The sequence below is a fragment of the Benincasa hispida genome, chromosome 10 (assembly GCF_027475165.1).
Source record: "Benincasa hispida cultivar pf3 chromosome 10, pf3_genome.v1.1, whole genome shotgun sequence".
Lineage (NCBI taxonomy): Eukaryota > Viridiplantae > Streptophyta > Magnoliopsida > Cucurbitales > Cucurbitaceae > Benincasa > Benincasa hispida.
This window is the reverse complement of record NC_143487.1, coordinates 3,709,608-3,724,275: the sequence shown is the minus strand read 5'-3', so window position 1 is coordinate 3,724,275 and position 14,668 is coordinate 3,709,608.

Genomic DNA, 14,668 nt, shown 5'->3' with positions numbered 1-14,668 from the left:
TCCTTGTACGGGGCCCCAAAAAAATTCCCCGGTTTGATTCCATCCCTGATCAAACCAGGGATTTCCGCCCTGATCGGGGCGAGGCCCCACGGGGACCTGACCCCATGGGGAATTTTGCCAACCCTAAGGTATATGATACTTCATTATATCCTCTTCATGTTTCTCCCTTAAAGTTCACACCGTGAGATCTATACTCAACCTTGAGGCATCATGGGTGTCCCCCAACAGGTGGCATTTGTATAGATCAATATCAAGGTGAATGGAAAGAGTGTTTATAGTAAATGGAGGTGGGATGTGTGACAACACATCCCTCGATCTCTTTTATTAGGTTTGGAGGAACTCTATTTACAGAGGATCTTTGAGCGAAAACGGATCGTCCAAATGCCATTTTGATTGAACGCATACATTTACAATTAAAGAATGGATTATGCATCAGAAACTAAATTACAATATGCTTCTGAATTAAAAACAAAGTTTAGAGATATACCTTTGAATGGACGAAAACGGATCGTCCAAATGCCATTTAGGTTTGAAGAACCGTTCTTCAAGTTAATCCCTCAATTGTACTCATTCACGAATGCGTTGAACAAGTCATAAACTCTCCTCGAACAACAACAAACAACAATGCGATGCTCGAACCAAAAAAGGGATACTACCCCTTGGTGAACTTGGTATTCTCGATGTGAGAATCCAGGAGTGGTGGGCTCTGGCTAATTTTGGTTAGAAGGGAAGCTTGGAGTTAGAGGAGGAAGACAATCGAGAAGGGAACAAGGTTGTCATTTAGACAACTAAGTCTATCACATAGACTATATTACTTGATGGTTTAGTTTCTCAAAGAATCGTGTAGTTACTCAATCACAAATCATGTCTCTCTTTGGAATTATGAAAAAATTTCATTTTATCCTGATTTTTGACACAAAACTAAATAACTAACCACCAAGGTGGTTATAGAGAAAAAGGATTAATTATCAAATAATTAATAATTATAAATAAATATGATAACTAACTTATCATATTTTATAACCTATAATTTTAATATTGCATCATATACAATATATAAACCATAGTTATTTTTCTTTATTTTATGACATTTAATATAAATCATATTTATATTAAATTTAATAATTATGAATCTTATTCATAGAAAATATATTTTAATCAGATTCAAATATTTATTCCTCCAAATAAACGATAATATATCAAATACATTATATCAATTATACCATATATAATTGAATTAATTGAATTATATCATATATAATTAAATTCCCTCTTATTAATTTGAACATTTCAAATTAACCCCAAAATTGATTCTCAACTTAAATTCTTTGAGCTACCAAGTGGACCTTATGGACTTGTAGCTTGAAGCTCCAATGTTACGTGAATAATTGATTAAACTCTTTAATCACATTATTCACCATCCGTTAACTGCCAGACATTCCACTAAAGACCGACAACTGCACTCTTCACACTACATATATATTTTTGTGTCAATTGGATATAATCAATCAATAGTACGATGACTCTTCACAAATTGCTCGTAAGTACAGCTGGGCCAAATTATTGTTTTGCCCCTGTAGTTACATCTAACTCCTTAAGTACCATTGATCCCTCTAATGAACAATAAATCATAGTCCCACTACGACTAAACCCCTATTGGGCTAAGAGAGGGTGTGACGCCACATTGTTCAAGACCTGGAATCAGCCCTTAAAGGAGCAATTTATTTACTTACCCCTATTTCGGGGAAGGAGTGAATTCCATCTTGTGTAGTTAAGATCTCAGCTCCTCAATCAGACGAATCCCCAAAATGGTAGGCTTGTTGAGTCGGCGATCTGACCACTCTCACCTATGCAAATCAAATGACCGCCCTCATAAGCAGGAGTTTGCATCTCACTCAGGATTAAGGTCATGTTACCTATGGTCATCCTAGTGGAATGAAAGTCTCAATTATGAACGCCGTTATATAACGGGACTAAACATTTCGTGGTCTGGTCTTATACAAACTTCTTTGTACAAATATCCCCGCTTGCATGTCTAATATATGAATGATCAGGATCAGATCATTTGTAGCACTTTACAACATTTGTAACACCTACAAAGCGCGTCATATTCGAAGTGTCACAAGGATTAGGTACCCAACCTTATCCATATACTACAGACCATTTAGGTTATCACTTAAACACGATCCACCTGTATGTCTCCACATACATGTTTAAGTTACAACGATAACCTTGGATGTTAGTTTATTGGTTTGTGGTTAATGCAACTAAAATATCAAATATTTCATAAACAAAGTGAATAAAATATCAAATATTATTAATGTGAAACCCAAATCTCAATTTCCCTACTTAAGCAGGTAATTAAGGGAATTAACTAAGTATAAGTTAAATCTTATGTTGAAGAGAAGGAAAATTCTAAGTGTTAGAATAGATTTGTTGAGTAGCTTTGAGTTGAGCCTTAACTAATAAAAATTCGGCTAAGTATGAAGCCAAAAGGAAACCATGCATTTGGTGTTAAGAAACATTAACGCATGAAGCTCTAATGAGGCTAAGTTTGTAGAGGTTATAAAGGATTAAGTATTGAAGCCAAGGACAACCATGCATTGAGCTTATGAGGTAAGGACGCATGCGTTGGGATGATAAGAGGGCTAGACAGTGAGTGCAAGACGTTGGGCATTGAGACTGGGCATGCACACTGATTAGTATGCGCGAGCGTGACCTCTGGGCGTTGGAGTGCTGCGTGCGAACGATCGCGTAGTAGCTTGCAGCGCTAAACGATGCACTAGATGATAGCACTAAATGATGGTTGATAACGCTACACAATAGGCATAAGCGCTAGACAATGGGCATGATGCGCTAGACGATGGGCGATGCGCTAGACGATGGGTGTTGCACTAGACGATATGTGTTGCGCTAGGTGATAGATGCAGGTGCTAGGCAATAGATGCAAGTGCTAGACGATGGCGCTACATGATAAGCGCAGATGCTATGTGATGGGCTATGCGTTAAACGATGAGCAACAACGAGATCGTTAGATGATAAGCGACAACAATAGATCACTACACGATGAGCTATGCAATGGATGCAGGCGCTAGACGATAAGTGATAGCGAGATGGCTGGATGATGAACGACAGCGAGAGATCACTAGGCGATAAGCTATATGATGAACACAAGAGCTACACAATGAGCTAGACGATGCGTCAAGCCATGATGGGCCCATAGTGAAGTGTCTATGCATAGTTAGGGCTTGTTGTACACAAGGCTTGCGAGGTTAGTTTGCGTTGGTCTTGTGCAAGAGGTTATGGGTGTTGGCAAGCAACAAGAGAATGCTAGCATTAGTCATAAGGTATGCGTTAGCAAGAGGTTAGACGATGGTAAGACAAACCATGATGCGTTGGCTTAAGACCTAGCTTGACCCAAGGCTTGGCATGCGATGGTGTCATGCGTGGATGATAGGCCAAGCGATGGTTGAGTGATGGCCAAGGATATGACCATTAAAGGGATAAGCGATAGAAGGCTTGCAACCATGCAATGAGACTAGGTTGGAACCATGACTAGGAGGCTCGAATAGGGTAACTAGGTGAGCATATAGGTAAGAGTCATGCGTTGACAAGGTAGATGTGCAAGGAGTGCTATGCGACCAAAAGGGGAAGTATGCGTTGAAGTGATGAATTGAAGAAACTTGGGGATTAAGGCTAACATTCCAACAACCTGGGACAAGTGGCTAAACCAAAATGAGTTTAAGTTTAAGCTAGTAGGAGGTGGAAGAATATTAAAGCATGCAAGTATAGGGTATGTGTTGGCTTAAAGAGATGAAGACACTTCAAAGGAGGAGACGTTGGCAACACATGGTGAAAACACCTAGACATGCAAGGTTGAAGATGTGTCATGCGTTGGACGAATTTAGACTTCTATAAATAGGGCAATTTTGGGGTGATGGTTCTCACAAACCACTCATGCGTTTTGAGTGATTTCAAAGCCAAAAGAAAGCTCTGAGTGTCTAGTTTGTGAGGATGTACTTTTGGGAGGAAATTCCAGAGAAATTGGGCTAGAGGTTGAAGAATCCGGCTTAAGGTCGAGCTCTCGGGTAAGCTTGGGTCAGTTATGGTTTTTTGAAGATTTCGTGCAAACCACAAAGAGTTTAGGCTGATATTTTAAGGTAAGATTCCTAAGACATTTTAGAAAAAGTTTGTAGAAGGAAGTTTCTTGAGAAAAGGCATAGAAATCTAGTTATGCGATCAGTAAGTTGAATATGGAATTATTGAACAAACAGGCAGCACCATGATGGATGCATATGCGTGGGCAATAGCAAGTGTCAGCGCACCTTAGGCCGTAGGGCTGCATATGTGATCATAGGCACTCTAGACATCCAAAAGAAGGACCTTGCATTTATCATCAAAAGCATGTGATGATAAGACCATTCATTGAGTTGGTGGATTGGAAGGCGAAGGTGCAGGCCGAGTAGTGAAACTATATAGTAACATCAACTTCAAACAGTAAGTGCTCTCAAACTACTCGTGCAAATTAAGTGATTCTTAAGCCAAAACTTCAAAAATTGAGTTTAATTTATGTATGAGGCTTTTGTAAAGGAATTCCAAGAGGAGATCCATCATAACCGAGGAAAATTAAGAGGTGGTCACAGAATTAGAGACAACCGAGTAAGGTGGAGAAATCATAAGTTTCTGAGCTCTTGCGTTGGAATCTGATGCTCATATTTTAGGGTAAGAAAGTTAAGTAATTTCTACACAAGTTTATAGAAGGAGCATTCTTAAAATAATGGCTGAAAAGAATAGTAAACTAAGCTTGAAATTAACTCTAGAAACTAGGGCTCAAGGAGGAGTAATTGGAGTATCCAAGGGCAAATTGGCCATAAGGGAGACCTACAAATCTTGAGGAACATAACAGGAGGAACTGTGAGTGGTTATTCTACTGTTTGTATGATTTATTTCTATGTATTTATGTGATTACATATATATATTTATATTATTTATTGGCATGATGGGGAAATGTGTTTTGTCTGAACTTGATTGTTGTTGTGTTGTTGTCATAATGCATGTGTAATTGCATTTAGAAATGGGATTTGTACCCGGGATACTATTAGCATGCTTTGTGGATGCTTGGCTGGGATTATTAGGATATCTGACTGGGATTGTCAGCATACCTAAACATGTCTAGCAGGAAATGTCGACATGTGCACATTCGGTGGGTTATAGGGTGTTGGGATTATTTCTACATGATTCGTGGTGGGTTATTCACGGGAATACCCGGAGAAATACATGATCATGCCAAGGATATCCAGTTGAAAGGCTGGGTAGAGTGCATTTTGTTATGTGATTATTTTTTGATTGTGGAATTGTTTTCCCAAAACTGAATTTCTGAAATCAAACCTATTTTCATATTAAACTGCCACTAACTGAGCTATTTAGCTCACGTTTTCCATGTTTTGTTTTCTTTTCCCCCCAGGTAGTGAAGGTTGAGGAGTTCCACTGCTAAGGTAAAGGTCTGACACACCACAACCACACTTCCAATTTTAGAGTTGTTGATGTAAACTTTGTAGTTAAGTCTGAGAGTTGTATAAATGTTGTATTGTTTGTAATGAAATGAGTTTAGTCAAACAGTTGTTGTTTATATCCTTGGTTTAAAGTTTTATGAGTGTAAAGAGGTTCAGATAGGCAGTAGGTATCACAAAAGGGTGGTATCGCCGTCCTCACGCCTCCTCTCGGGTTCTAGAGGCGGGCTTGGGAGAGGGTGTGACAATTAATCACTGAAATGTTTGTTCATACACTATAGAACCCTACGAGATTTAAGGCATCAACCCCAACAAGGTTGAAGTAAAGTTTCGTGCATGGCCTTGTGGCACCGTGGGTGTCCCTCTAAAGGATGACATTTTTGCATGACGCTTTATTTGATCTCCAGAAATGGATAGGGTTGCTTTAGTTTCTTGTCCCAATCAGTTTTTCCCTATGGTTAGCTCATTGAGGTAGAACTCTAGAACCTAAAATGAGGGGTTATACTTACAAGAATTATTAAGCAAGTTAACAAATTCTAGACCGAACAATGGTGACTGTTAGTTACAGTGACAAAGTGTTGTTTTTGTCTAATGGTTAGAATGTCTCATTTCAGTAAAAGGGAACTTGATCACCCTATAGTGATTTTTGTCCTGCCTCACTGAAACATCATTGCAAAATAGATGTCACTTAGGGTACATTAGACTTTTTTTCTAAAAACTTATTGGTTGTCTTAGTAGTTTAATGCAAGTAAACTAATAATTAATAATTTGTATGGTTTCAGCAAACGTTTTTCACTTTGACTTCCACGATTAAATCTACTTGCCGCTGAAAAATTAACAGGTGAAAATTACATTTCTTGGAAAAACATGATCAACACAATTTTAATAATCGATGACCTTCGTTTTATTCTAATGGAGGATTGTCCTTCTATTCCAGCTCGAAATGTTCGAGAAACATACGAGCGTTGGACACGAGTAAACGAAAATGCCCGCACGTATATCTTGGCAAGTCTTTCTGAAATCTTGGCCACGAAGCATGAGCCCATGTTCACAGCCCGTGAAATCATGGAGTCCCTTAAGGGAATGTTCGAACAACCATTCACACAATGCAGACATGACACTCTTAAACACATCTTCAATGCCTGTATGCAAGAAGAGGTATCTATTCGAGAACATGCTCTCAACATGATGGTCCACTTCAACGTGGCAAAGGTGAATGAGTCCGTCATTGATGTAGCCATCCAGGTTAGCTTCATTTTGGAATCTTTACCTGAAATTTTCCTTCACGTCTATAGCAATCCTGTTTTGAACAGGATTGACTACAACCTAACCATCCTCCTCAACGAGCTACAAACCTTTTAGTCCTTAATGAAAAACAAGGGACAAAAGAATGAAACAAATTTATTTCATCCTCTAAGAAGTTCCATAGAGGTTCGACCTTTTGGACAAAGTCTGTAGCTTCTTCCTCCGACATCAAATAGTGGAAGAAGAAGAAAGGTGGAAAGAAGAAAGCTAACCCATCAGTAGCTACTCAAAAGTAAGTCAAGGTTGCAAAGGGAATTTGTTTCCATTGCAACCAAAGGGGACATTGTAAGAGAAACTGTCCCAAGTACTTGGCAGAAAAGAAGAAGGTCAAACAAGGTAAATATGATTTGCTTGTATTGGAAACATATTTAGTGGAGAATGATGATTCTGCCTGGATTATAGATTCTGGCGTTTTTCATTTCAGGGAATTAATTCCTGACGGCAACTTGATGCTGGTGAGATGACGATGCGGGTTAGAACTAGGCACATCGTCTCAGCTATGGTAGTGGAAGGTCTTCAGATGACTTTACAGAATAAATATATTTTACTAGAAAATGTATATATAGTTTTTGATTTGAAGAGGAACTTAATTTCTGTAAAGTATTTACTTGAACAATCTCTATAGATAAAGTGTTTATTTCAAAGAATGATGTCAATATTTGTTCAGATGAACTAGAAAACAATTTATACGTGCTAAGACCATTAGCAACTAAATCCCTCCATAACACTGAAATATTTATAACTTCGGTAATTCAACATAAGAGTCTTAAAATTTCTCTTAAAGAAAATGCCCAACTTTGGCACCTGAGGTTAGGATACATTAATCTTAATAGGATTGAGAGATTGGTGAAGAATGGACTTCTAAACGAGTTAGAAGAAAATTCTTTACCTATGTGTGAGTCATGCCTTGAAGGCAAAATGACTAAAAGACCCTTTACTGGAAAAGGTCACAAGGCCAAAGAACCTCTAGAGCTGATATATTCAGACCTATGTGGTTCAATGAATGTAAAAGCTTGGGGAGGTTATGGATATTTTATCATTTTTACTGATAATTATTCAAGATATGGGTACATTTATTTAATGCAACAGAAGTCTAAATCTTTTGATAAGTTCAAAGAATTCAAGGCTGAAGTTGAAAATTCATTAAGTAAAATAATAAAGAAATTTCGATCTGATCGAGATGGAGAGTTTATGGATCTAACATTCCAAGATTATTTAATAAAACATGGAATCGTATCCCAACTATCAACACCTAGTACACCTCAGCAGAATGGTATATCAGAAAGGAGAAATCGAACCCTGTTGGACATGGTTTGGTCTATGATGAGTTACGCTTCCTTACCTGACTCATTTTAGGGTTACACAGTGGAGACTATAGCATATATTTTGAACTGTGTTTCATCCAAGAGTGTTACTAGAATACCTTTGGAGTTATAGAATGGCCGTAAAGCTAGTTTACATCATTTCAGAATCTGGGGTTGCCTAGCACATATGCTTGAGGCTAATCCTAAGAAACTAGAATCTTGTTCAAAATTGTACCTATTTTAGGCTATTCCAACGGAATAAGAGGTGGTTACTTCTTCGACCCAAGAGAAAACAAAATATTTGTATTGATAAACGCTACTTTTCATGAAGAAGATCACATAAGGGAGCACAAGCCCCGCAGTAAGATTGTGTTGAATGAGCTTTCCAAAGAAAATACGGAACCTTCAATAAGAGTTGTTGAAGAACTCAACACTTCAACAAGAGTTGTTGAAGTTGGATCATTTAGTGGGTTAAATCCACCTCAAGTATTGAGGGAACCTCGACGCAGTGGTGTTAGAGTGTAATAACATGCAATGGAAGTATCAAGGATCCATAAGCATTGAAATTCACTAATTTTGGCAAAAACTAAAGCATGTTCATCTAAATAAGAGTGTTTCAGATCATACCTTTATAGAACTCTTCAAGATTTTGATCAATTTGCAGCAGTCTTCCCCAAAGTTCACTGTGAACCATCTCAAGATCTTCCCCACTATCCTCTTGGAGCTTTAGACCGAGTTGTGGGACTCAAGAATAACTTGAAGCAAAGAAAAGCTCACGCAGCACAGTACCGAAGAACTCTTTCTTCCAGTCGAAATTTTCTCTAAAATTTCTATTGAATGCATGCCTTCAAATCACTCCATTCTTCTTTATTTATTGCAGATGAACATGCAAAGAAGGAAGTGCATGACTTACAACTCATACTTGGAATTAATGAAGTAGAGAAAATAGGCTTTGTGTGAGCATTAAGAAGAAGATAATGGAAAATCTCACATTTCCATTTTGTGCATGTAATCCAATTTTTCAATTTTATCTTAACACCAAAATATTGATTTTAAATTCATTTTAATATTAAAACTGAAAAATTAATTTCACAAATTAATTAAAAAAATATCAATTCATTTAATATCAAATATTAAATTAATTTTTGCACAAAACCATCTTCATATATTTAAATCATATTTAAATATATAATCTCCTATTTCATTTCATTTTAATTTGAACATTTCAAATTACTCTCAAGCTACTTTAATGCTTAACCATTTACGGGCTAGTACGGGGACCTCGCGGATCTACAGATCATGGGCTCCAACGATTTGAGATTAGTCGGCTAAACTCATTAGTCTAATCAAACCCCCATTCGTTAACTAATGGGACAATCCACTATAGCCCATAGTTGCACTCCCCTCACTATAGATATATTATGTCCACTTTATAACCATAATCAGTAAGTTGATTCTTCACAGGTTGTTCGTAATCACAACTAGGTCAAAATTGTTGGGATTAATGCCCTAAAGTCTTGTGTCTTGCCATTTGTAAACAGGTTGTACAAACGCTTGTGATGTATAATATATGATATTTTACTTCACTTCTTGATTTTGATCAGTTGAATGTTTTATTTGCATTACCACAAACCAATAAACCTAAAATCCCTGGTTGTCTGTATGTAGCTTAAACATATATGTGGTGACATTCAAGTGGATCATGTCTTAAGGGATAACCAAAATGGTCTATAGTATATGGATATAAGAGGAAAACCTTATCCTAGTAACGCTACGGATGCGGCCCGCTTTGTGGAATTGTCACAAGTGTTGTGACTTGTCATAAATGGTCTAATCCTGATCATTCGTGTAGGGGACATGCGAACGAGGGCGTCCTATACAAAGAGTTTGTATAAGATCTGACCATGAAGTGTTAACGTCTCGTTATATAACATCGTTCATGACAGAGACTTCACTTCACTAGGATGACCATATGTAATATGACCTCAATCCTGAGTGAGTTGGAAACTCCTGCCATTGAGAATGATCCTTTGATTTGCATGGGTGCGAGTGGTCAGGTCGCCGACTCAAACCTTCCACTTTGGGGATTCGTCTGATTTGGGAGTTGGGAACTCAGCTACACAATATGGAATTCACTTCTTCCCTGAAGTAGGGGTAATTAGATAGATAGATCCCTTAAAGGCTGATTCTAGGGCTTGAACGATGTGGCGCCACACACCTTTTTTTGGCCTGAGAGGTGTTCACACATAGTTGAACTATGTTGTATTGTTCATTAGAGGAATCAGTGGTACTTAAGGAGTGAGATGTAACTACAGGGGCAAAACGATAATTTGGCCCAACCATACTTATGAGCATTTGTGAAGGGTCATCGTACTTATGATTAGTATATTCGATGGACACAGAAATATATCTATGGTAAGAAGAGTTCAGCTGTTGTTCTTTGGTGGAATGCCTAGCAGTTAACTGATGGTGGATCTCGTGGTTAAAGAGTTTAATCAACTATTCATGTACCATTGAAGTTTCGAACCATAGGTCCATAAGGTCCCCTTGGTAGCTTGAATAAAATTGAAAATCAGTTTTTGGGTCAGTTTGAAATGTTCAAATTGACAGGAGGGAGTTCGATTATATTGATATAATCGAACTCGTTAATTATATATGATATAATTGACTAAATGTATGAGATACATTATTCTGGAGGAAATTGGATATATGATTTATATCAAACAGAGGAGAAAACACAATAGTAGATATATGATATCAAACTATAGGTTAAGAATATAATATGATTATATTCATTATTTAATTAGTTAGGCGGTTATGAGATGATTGGCCGAGTATTTCTCTGGAATTGTGCGAAAGTGGGAAGTTCAAATTCAGTTCTTGTAACTGAAGAATAAAATGAAAATTTCTTTCATTTTGTATGACATGAAATAGAAACACAAGAAAAATAGCTCACGGTGTGAATCTATACGATCGTATAGCGTTGAAAGCTTATACGATAGTGCTCGTCTTCCTAAACGATAACATACCCATGCAGTAAACAATCGCCCGCGATATCTAAATGATCGCTTACGTTTATTACACGATCAGTTAGCACACCGAGTGGAACTAAATGATCATTTGATAGACGATCGCTTAGCTAAACCTACACGATCGTGTATCTTTTTCTAAATGATAAGCACTCGACTATAAGATAGTCTTCTACTATCTTCCACTTGCTTGTTCGTACTACACGATTGTTTTTTTCCTCCTCCCCTCCACCAATTCCATCAAAGTCCACTCTTTTGGATTCTCACTTCGAGAATACCGAGGGCTTCGAGTGGTGGTGTCGTCCCCGATTGCTATTGGTTCGTGTGCTGCCGATCATGTAGACAACCGTGGTGCTGTTAGGCGACTGTTTTCTGAACGATAAGGAGCAAGAAGAGTTCTCTTCCGCTGGATCGAGTTTGATTGAAGATTGTCTTCAACTGGTAAGTCTCTCGGTCTTTTGTATTTTATTTGTTAAAGCATGCCAGTAATTAGTGTTACAATGCATATCTATATGTTTGAATGTATGTGTGATATTCTGTAACAATGAAATTGGAAAGATCCGCTTCCACTCAGGGGTACTCTTGTTTAAGAGTTCCTTAAAAAATAACTGTTTTACCCCTGTGAATACATCTTGTTCCTTAAGTTCCTACTGACCCTCTAATGAACAATTTTGATTCATAATCCCTATGAATCAAATCATTTCTCTATCATGAGAAAGCGGGGCCCCGATTGTTCAAGACCTGGAATCAGTACTTAAGAGAACAACCTATCTGCTAACCCAAAATCGGGTAGGAGTGAATTCTATCTTGCATGGCTATGTCCCCAGCTATTCATCCGGTCTTATCCCCAAAATGGGAAGCTTATTGAGCAGTGCTGTTAGACTACTCTCACCGTTTGCAGATCAAAGGATAATCCCGAACAAACAAGAGTTCATAGCTAGCTCAGGATTAAGATCGAGTTAATCTAGGTTATTTGATAAATGAAATAGTCAGTTTTAACAGTAAATGGTCGTAATAAAGAAAAGTAACTATTTCGTGGTCCAGTCTATATGCAAACTCATTGCATAGGATGCCCCCACTCACATGTCTTAACGTGAACGATTTGTGGATCATCGTTTGTAGCACTTTACAACTTCTTGTAACAACTATAGAGTAGGCCGCATCCAATAGTGTTACTAGGATGAGATACCTAATTTCATCCATATACTTATTAGACCATTTAGGTTATATATTATCAACTTGATCCTATTTATGTCACTACATAAAGTTACAGTATTCAGACTATAGCCATGGATATGTTTATTGGATTTTCATAATAAGACGTAAAATCAACAAGTCATTATTATTGATAAATAGAATTTTTAACACGAATTGCAAGTTCTAGGACATTCCCAACAGTGAGAGGGTTGCGAACCCACTTGTTCGTTACATAGGTTTAACTGAAATCCTTACCATGGTAGCTGACAGAGATATTGAAGATCCATTGTCTTACAAGAAGGCAATAAAGGATGTTGACAAAGATGAGTGGATCATAGCCATGGATCTCAAAATGGAGTCAAAGTAATTCAATTCAGTATGGGATCTTGTAGATCAAACTGATGGGGTAAAACCTATAGGTTGCAAATGATCTATAAGAGAAAACGAGGTGCTGATGGAAAGGTGCAAACCTTCAAGGCTAGACTAGTGGTAAAGGGTTATACCCAGGTTGAGGGAGTCGACTATGAGGAGACTTTCTCACCTATTGCCATACTAAAGTCTATCAAAATCCTCTTTTCCATTGCCTCATATTATAATTATGAGATTTGGAAGATGGACGTCAAGATTGCCTTTCTGAATGGCAATCTTGAGGAGACCATCTATATGGAGCAGCTCGAGGGATTCATAACCCAGGGTCAAGAGCAAAAGATTTGCAGGCTTAATCGGTCCATTTATTTACTGAAGCAAGCTTCTCGATCTTGGAACATAACGTTTGATACTGCGATCAAATCTTATGGCTTTGATAAAAATCTTAATAAACTGTGTGTGTATAAGAGAATCATCAACAGTTTAGTAGCTTTCTTAGTATTATATGTAGACGATATCCTACTCATTGGGAATGATGTAGGTCTACTGATGAAAGTTAAGAACTGGCTAGCGACCCAATTCTAAATGAAAGATTTGGGAGAGGCTCAGTTTGTTCTGAGAATTAAGACCTTTAGAGATCAAAATAACAAAATGCTAGCTCTGTGTCAAGCATCATACATTGAAAAAATGCTCGTCAAATTTTCAATATCGAGCTCCAAGAGAGGTTTACTACCTTTCAGGCATGGAGTTATATTGTCTAAGGAACGGTGTCCTAAGACACCTTAAGAGGTTAAGGAAATGAGACAGATCCTCTATGCATAGGCTGTTGGAAGCTTTATGTATGCGATGTTATGTACGAGTCCTGACATCTGCTATGCAGTGGGGATAGTCAGTAGATATCAGTCTAATCAAGGATTTGATCACTGGACCATAGTTTAAAATATCCTCAAGTATCTACGGAGAACGAGGGACTACATGCTCGTGTACGGTACTAAGGATCTGATCCTTATTGGATACACAAACTTTGATTTTCAAACTGATAAGGATTCTAGAAAATTCACACCAGGATCAGTGTTCACTCTTAACGTAGGAGCAGTAATTTGAAGAAGCACCAAGCAATGGTGCATTGTTGACTCGTCTATATGTAGTGGCTTGTGAAATTGCCAAGGAAATTGTTTGGCTTAGGAAATTCTTGACGGATCTGGAAGTTGTTCCAGACATGTCAAAGTCCATCACACTTTATGCGATATAATGGTGTTGTGGCTAATTCCAGAGAGCTTAGGAGTCACAAACACGACAAACAGATCGAGCGGAATTATCATTTCATTTGAGAGATTGTGCATTGAGGATACGTGATCGTCACACAGATAGTTAGGAGCACAATGTTGTCGGTTCGTTTACAAAGGCCCTCATGGCTAAGGTGTTTGAGGGTCACCTTGCAGAGTTTAGGTCTATAGGACAGGCCACGTTTAGACTAGGGCAAGTGAAAGATTTGTACTGGGCGGTGTTTGCCCTAGTTTATTGTTTTGTGTACTTTGTATTATAGTTTGTCTTTTACACTGTACACCCCACTAGCTTTAGGTCAATTAGGAGATTGTTGGGCTTGATACCCTAAATCTCGTAGGATTCTATAGTTTGTAATTGCATTGTACAAACATTTTATTTATGTAATAAAATATTTGATGTTTTATTTCAAAATTAGTTGCATTAACTACAAACCAATAAACTAACTGAAGGAACTCGTTTTGAAAGAGATCTTTGAGCGGAAGCGGATCATCCAAATTCCATTTATATTAGAAATTAAATTTACAGTAAACATACAAGATATGCATTCATATGTAATTAAAAAATGCTAGAAAAAAGAAAAAGGTTCAAGAGATATCACCTTTGAAGAACCTTTTTTCGTGTAAATCCCTCGAATAGTCACAAGCCTCGAACACAATAACCTTTTTAAGAC